Here is an 8,193-nt window from a genome sequence, read left to right on the forward strand (position 1 = left end):
GTTGGGGGCCTGGTTGGAACAAACAGGAGAAAGACAGGAGATTCTCTGTCTCTGCTGTCTTTCTTCTGGAGTGGGAGGCTTTTCCTCCTCTTGCCCTTGGACATCAAGCTCTAGGTTCTTTGGCTTTTGGACTCTGGGACTTGCACCAGGAATCTCCCAAGGCTCTCAGGCTGCACAGTCAGCTTCCCTTGTTCTGAGTTCCCTGGTTCTCTTTAGCTTACAGGTGCTGGTCATGAGACTTTGCCTCTGTGGTCATGTGAGCAGCCAATTCCCTCATAAATCCCCTCTCATCTATCCTACTGGCTCTGTCTCTCTGAAGAACCTTGACTAACACAATGGTCGTAATAGCAGACATCTTTATACGGTACCTAATTTTAATGGGAATGCCCCCTGTGCTTGACTTTTAGGTATGAAGTAAGCATTTTTTTATTGTGTCAAGGAAGTATATTTTTTATAGTTCTCTCATGTTTTGATTTTGTATTAATATCAGTAATATATGTGGAATTTGATCAGACCAAATGACTTTTCAATATCTATTGATATTATCCTGTGACTTCTCTAAATTTAATACATTATAATAAGAGATTTTTCTAAGGTTCATATGCTTCACATAGTTTAAGCCATGTATGTATTTTTATTATGAATCCTACCAATATCTAACACTACCTAATAAGCCCTAATAATATACTTCTTAATCGAATTTGCCTTTAAAAGGCAGTTAGGAAATTTTTATCTGTTTTCATAAATGAGATTTGTCTATTGTAATTGTTCTTTCTCTTTTTGGTGCTTTGTCATTTTTTTCTTATTAGAAAATGTCTTTTCAACACAACTAAAGCAGCAGCTCAAGATTTTTTTCTTGTGCTCGCTTCGGCAGCACATATACTAAAATTGGAACGATACAGAGAAGATTAGCATGGCCCCTGCGCAAGGATGACACGCAAATTCATGAAGCGTTCCATATTTTTAGAGTCAAGACCCATCAGTCTGCTGTATTCAGGAGACCCATCTCACATGCAGAGACATACATAGGCTCAAAATAAATGGATGGAGGAAGATCTACCAAGCAAATGGAGAACAAAAAAAAGCAGGGGTTGCAATCCTAGTCTCTGATAAAATAGACTTTAAACCATCAAAGATCAAAAGAGACAAAGAAGGCCATTACATAATGGTAAAGGGATCAATTCAACAGGAAGAGCTAACTATGCTAAATATATATGCACCCAATACAGGAGCACCCAAATTCATAAAGCAAGTCCTTAGAGACTTGCAAAGAGACTTAGACTCCCATACAATAATAATGGGAGACTTCAACACTCCACTGTCAACATTAGACAGATCAACGAGACAGAAAGTTAACAAGGATATCCAGGAATTGAACTCATCTCTGCACCAAGCGGACCTAATAGACATCTATAGAACTCTCCACCCCAAATCAACAGAATATACATTCTTCTCAGCACCACATCGCACTTATTCCAAAATTGACCACATAATTGGAAGTAAAGCACTCCTTAGCAAATGTAAAAGAACAGAAATTATAACAAACTGTCTCTCAGACCACAGTGCAATCAAACTAGAACTCAGGACTAAGAAACTCAATCAAAACCGCTCAACTACATGGAAACTGAACAACCTGCTCCTAAATGACTACTGGGTACATAACGAAATGAAGGCAGAAATAAACATGTTCTTTGAAACCAATGAGAACAAAGATACAACATACCAGAATCTCTGGGACACATTTAAAGCAGTGTGTAGAGGGAAATTTATAGCAGTAAATGCCCACAAGAGAAAGCTGGAAAGATCTAAAATTGACACTCTAACATCACAATTAAAAGAACTAGAGAAGCAAGAGCAAACACATTCAAAAGCTAGCAGAAGGCAAGAAATAACTAAGATCAGAGCAGAACTGAAGGAGATCGAGACACAAAAAACCCTCCAAAAAATCAATGAATCCAGGAGCTGGTTTTTTGAAAAGATCAACAAAATTGACAGACCGCTAGCAAGACTAATAAAAAAGAAAAGAGAGAAGAATCAAATAGACACAATAAAAAATGATAAAGGGGATATCACCACGGACCCCACAGAAATACAAACTACCATCAGAGAATACTATAAACACCTCTACGCAAATCAACTAGAAAATCTAGAAGAAATGGATAATTTCCTGGACACTTACACTCTTCCAAGACTAAACCAGGAAGAAGTTGAATCCCTGAATAGACCAATAGCAGGCTCTGAAATTGAGGCAATAATTAATAGCCTACCAACCAAAAAAGTCCAGGACCAGATGGATTCACAGCTGAATTCTACCAGAGGTACAAAGAGGAGCTGGTACCATTCCTTCTGAAACTATTCCAATCAATTGAAAAAGAGGGAATCCTCCCTAACTCATTTTATGAGGCCAACATCATCCTGATACCAAAGCCTGGCAGAGACACAACAAAAAAAGAGAATTTTAGACCAATATCCCTGATGAACATCGATGCAAAAATCCTCCATAAAATACTGGCAAACCGGATTCAGCAGCACATCAAAAAGCTTATCCACCATGATCAAGTGGGCTTCATCCCTGGGATGCAAGGCTGGTTCAACATTCGCAAATCAATAAAGGTAATCCAGCATATAAACAGAACCAAAGACAAGAACCACATGATTATCTCAATAGATGCAGAAAAGGCTTTTGACAAAATTCAACAGCTCGTCATGCTAAAAACGCTCAATAAATTCGGTATTGATGGAACGTACCTCAAAATAATAAGAGCTATTTATGACAGACCCACAGCCAATATCATACTGAATGGGCAAAAACTGGAAAAATTCCCTTTGAAAACTGGCACAAGACAGGGATGCCCTCTCTCACCACTCCTATTCAACATAGTGTTGGAAGTTCTGGCTAGGGCAATCAGGCAAGAGAAAGAAATCAAGGGTATCCAGTTAGGAAAAGAAGAAGTCAAATTGTCCCTGTTTGCAGATGACATGATTGTATATTTAGAAAACCCCATTGTCTTGGCCCAAAATCTCCTTAAGCTGATAAGCAACTTCAGCAAAGTCTCAGGATACAAAATCAATGTGCAAAAATCACAAGCATTCTTATACACCAGTAACAGACAAACAGACAGCCAAATCATGAATGAACTTCCATTCACAATTGCTTCAAAGAGAATAAAATACCTAGGAATCCAACTTACAAGGGATGTAAAGGACCTCTTCAAGGAGAACTACAAACCACTGCTCAGTGAAATAAAAGAGGACACTAACAAATGGAAGAACATACCATGCTCATGGATAGGAAGAATCAATATCGTGAAAATGGCCATACTGCCCAAGGTTATTTATAGATTCAATGCCATCCCCATCAAGCTACCAATGAGTTTCTTCACAGAAATGGAAAAAACGGCTTTAAAGTTCATATGGAACCAAAAAAGAGCCCGCATTGCCAAGACAATTCTAAGTCAAAAGAACAAAGCTGGAGGCATCACGCTACCTGACTTCAAACTATACTACAAGGCCACAGTAACCAAAACAGCATGGTACTGGTACCAAAACAGAGATATAGACCAATAGAACAGAACAGAGTCCTCAGAAATAATACCACACATCTACAGCCATCTGATCTTTGACAAACCTGAGAGAAACAAGAAATGGGGAAAGGACTCCCTATTTAATAAATGGTGCTGGGAAAATTGGCTAGCCATAAGTAGAAAGCTGAAACTGGATCCTTTCCTTACTCCTTATACGAAAATTAATTCAAGATGGATTAGAGACTTAAATGTTAGACCTAATACCATAAAAACCCTAGAAGAAAACCTAGGTAGTACCATTCAGGACACAGGCATGGGCAAGGACTTCATGTCTAAAACACCAAAAGCAACGGCAGCAAAAGCCAAAATTGACAAATGGGATATGATTAAACTAAAGAGCTTCTGCACAGCAAAAGAAACTACCATCAGAGTGAACAGGCAACCTACAGAATGGGAGAAAATTTTTGCAATCTACTCATCTGACAAAGGGCTGATATCCAGAATCTACAAAGAACTCAAACAAATTTACAAGAAAAAACAAACAACCCCATCAAAAAGTGGGCAAAGGATATGAACAGACATTTCTCAAAAGAAGACATTCATACAGCCAACAGACACATGAAAAAATGCTCATCATCACTGGCCATCAGAGAAATGCAAATCAAAACCACAATGAGATACCATCTCACACCAGTTAGAATGGCAATCATTAAAAAGTCAGGAAACAACAGGTGCTGGAGAGGATGTGGAGAAATAGGAACACTTTTACACTGTTGGTGGGATTGTAAACTAGTTCAACCGTTATGGAAAACAGTATGGCGATTCCTCAAGGATCTAGAACTAGATGTACCATATGACCCAGCCATCCCACTACTGGGTATATACCCAAAGGATTATAAATCATGCTGCTATAAAGACACATGCACACGTATGTTTATTGCGGCACTATTCACAATAGCAAAGACTTGGAATCAACCCAAATGTCCATCTGTGACAGACTGGATTAAGAAAATGTGGCACATATACACCATGGAATATTATGCAGCCATAAAAAAGGATGAGTTTGCGTCCTTTATAGGGACATGGATGCAGCTGGAAACCATCATTCTTAGCAAACTATCACAAGAACAGAAAACCAAACACCGCATGTTCTCACTCATAGGTGGGAACTGAACAATGAGATCACTTGGACTCGGGAAGGGGAACATCACACACCGGGGCCTATCATGGGGAGGGGGGAGGGGGGAGGGATTGCATTGGGAGTTATACCTGATATAAATGATGAATTGAGGGGTGCTGACAAGTTGATGGGTGCAGCACACCAACATGGCACAAGTATACATATGTAACAAACCTGCACGTTATGCACATGTACCCTAGAACTTAAAGTATAATAAAAAAAAAAATAAAAAAATAAATAAAAATAAATAAAAAAAACCCTTATAAAAATTTTTTTTTCTTAAAATATACTTCATTTAATATCTCTACTGTTGACCATACTTAATTCTTTAATTGCATTTACTGGTACTTTAAAAAATTCTCTAAAAAGTTAATTTTTCATTTACATATTGTGATGGTTAATTAAAATTAATGCATAAATGCATCAACCTGACTTGGCTAAGGGATGCCCAGATAGCTGGTAAAACATTTCTGGATGTGTCTGTGAGGTTATTTTCAGAAGAGAGTAGCATTTGAATCAGTAGACTGAGTCAAGAAGACCACTCCACCAGTGTGAGCAGGTGTCATCCAATCTGTTGAGGGTCTGAATGGAACAAGAAGATGGAAGAAGGGTGAATTTGTTCTCTCTTCTTTTTTCTTAATTTATTTTTTATCTTAAAATTTTTTTCCCACCCAGCTGCACACTGATGTTCTCTCTCCTTGAGCTGGGACATCCAACTTCTGCCCTCAGACATCAGCTCTCCTGATTCTCTGGAGTTTGGGCCCGGACTGGAACTATACCACTGGCCCTTCTGAGCCTCCAGCTTGCAGGGGTCAGATTGTGGGACTTTGCAGCCTTCGTAATCCCATGAGCCAATCCCTCATAATAAATCTCTTTCTGTATATCTCTCTCTATATATACCTTTTTGGTTCTGTGTCTCTGGAGATCCCTGATTAATACATATTATTTTCTTTTCTAATTTTTCTTTTCTTTTCTTTTTTTTTTTTACAATTTTGATGTGAAGCATATTATATATACAAAATAGAGTAAAACATGCATTTGTACAGTTTAAAGGATGATAATAAAATAAACACCCATATAGTCATCACTTAGCTTAAGACATAGAACATCATCAATGCCTAGAAATTGTTTTCCAATTGCATTTTTCTTCTTCCTCACACATAACCATTATCCTGAGTTTCGAGTTAAAATATCCTTGCTTTTTACTGATAGTTTCGCCTCTTAATGTATCCTTTAACAATATGTTGTTTAGTTTGGCTGTTTTTGGTCTTCACATATGCAGCTACTCCTTGATTTATGATGGGATTACATCCTGATAAACCCAAACCTAATGTAAGTTAAAAATCAGATGGGTTTATCAGGAGTGTACTGAATGCATATTGCTTTTGCACCATGGTAAAATCAAAAAATTGTGAGTGAGGGACCATCTATATAGAATCATATGGCATATGTATTTTTATGATACCCTTTTTGCCCAATATGATGTGTATGTGAGCCATCCATGCTGATGTATGCAGCTGAGGCGCACTTATTTACACTGCTGTATATATTCCATTACACACATTTATTATCTCTTCTGCCTTTGAGTGACATTTTTGCATTTAAGGTTGCTAAGGAGAAATCTGCTATTTCTCAGTGTAAATGGCCTGTTCTGTTTTGTTTTCAGCCTGGATGGTTATAGGCCTTTTTTCTTTATCTTTGATAGTCAATGTTTGCTAGAATAAATCCAGATACATTTTATTAAGTTTGTCTGGCACTCCTCATATTGGCCCCATTATTTCTATATGTGGTCATTTTTCTCCATTTTCTCATCCTTACAATGGAAGGCTTATGCCTCTCCAGCATGGGAATGGGTAAGTGTTCTCTCAGAGATGTCCCTGTGAAAGCCTTTCAGTCTTGGCACAGGAAATACGTTTATATTTTCTTGACCTTAACCACCTTAAAAGTGTCATGGTGTATGAGGAGTGAGAAGAGACGTGGCCGGCCCGACGCGGTGGCTCAGGCCTCTAATCTCAGCACTTTGGGAGGCCGAGGCGGGTGGATCATGAGGTCAGGAGATCGAGACCATCCTGGCTAACACGGTGAAACCCCATCTTTACTAATACAAAAACTTAGCCAGACGTGGTGGCGGGCACCTGTAGTCCCAGGTACTCGGTAGGCTGAGGCAGGAGAATGGTGTGCACCCGGCAGGCGGAGCTTGCAGCCACTGCACTCCAGCCTGGGTGACAGAGCGAGACTCGGTCTCGGAAAAAAACAAAACAACAACAATAAAAATCAGAAGAGACGTGACCATAGGTAGGCAGCCTCATCTCTGCCTGAAGGGCAGCAGCTGAAGCCCACCGGGGCAGGCAGCAGTACCCCTCCAGCCAGCATGGCAGCCCTCCCCAAGAACAAACCTCATCAGTACCTCTGCTCCATTCTCCATGCCTTCTGTGCTATGAACAAGCCTTGAGCATGCCTGGGACCACCCGGCCCTCCTTGAGAGCTCCAGTACCTGTTTCCTTCTCAAGGTGGTGGTGGAGTTTGAATTTGGCACTGTCCTCAACGAAATGACAGTCTTATGATCATCACTCATCTCTGGTCCCGTCACACCAAGGAGTGGATTATTTGTCCTCTTCTTTTGCGTAGGTCATTTCAGCTGCAAATTAGGAAGGGAGAGTGTTAAATTCATTGGCTCAGATTGTCATGCTGAATTGGAAACACTGGCTATTCCACCTGTATTTACTCTCAAGTTGAAAAGTGGGCCTTTTGTGCATTCAGGATGTCTTCCAGAGCATAGCGAGGAGGGTAGAGATGGATAGGCAACTTCTTTTTCCAATCCATACTTGAGAAAATTTCAGCTGCATTAGCAGGTTACAAGGGAAACTACCTGAATGCCACCTGGGATTTATAGACACCTGGGGGATAAGCCTTTGTTTCTAATGTGGAATAAGATAATCTTTTCCTCCTAGCCTCTGGACAATAGAAAGGGAGTCTGACCATTTGCCAAACACATCGTGGAAGGGGAAAGTACATAGAACTGGAGATTGGACAATGTCCTTAGTATTCTTCCTTTACAGAAATTCTGTGACTAGTGTTTTCTTTGACTAGAGATGAAGGGCTCCATCTCTCTAATCTTGAAGTCCTGAGATATGTGCCTGCTTGTTCAATGTCACCTAAGGCTTTTTAGTCAGTGTTGAAGGATGGGGCTGTCTTATGATCACACAGATATGTTTTATTGTCTTAAGGGCCTGACAAATCAGGGATACCTTCTAGTTAAATTCCTCTTTAAGGGCCTGAAGTCTCCTTAGTACTCAGCATGCAGTTCAGATGTTTCCCTTTCTCCTGGGAAACAAATAGGATTCTCAAATTGTGACTTTGTTAATTGTTCTGAAGCAAATTGCATTAAAATTTATATGCACCTTTCCAAGAGAAGATAAATTATACATATTACAAGAAGGAGAAGAAAAGACACAGTGATTATGAAATTCCTCAGAGAAAGGCTCTTTG

The 8,193-nt window shown here is 39.5% G+C and overlaps 1 non-coding gene across 1 annotated transcript; it reads left to right on the forward strand.

The window, feature by feature from the left end:
• The first annotated feature begins 858 nt into the window (after positions 1 to 858).
• On the forward strand, positions 859 to 965 carry LOC115899339. Its single transcript, XR_004059070.1, has one exon. It is a non-coding gene; the product is annotated as a U6 spliceosomal RNA (small nuclear RNA).
• Positions 966 to 8,193: the final 7,228 nt, after the last annotated feature.

Source organism: Rhinopithecus roxellana, chromosome 8 (genome assembly GCF_007565055.1).
Source record: "Rhinopithecus roxellana isolate Shanxi Qingling chromosome 8, ASM756505v1, whole genome shotgun sequence".
Classification (NCBI taxonomy): Eukaryota; Metazoa; Chordata; class Mammalia; order Primates; family Cercopithecidae; genus Rhinopithecus; species Rhinopithecus roxellana.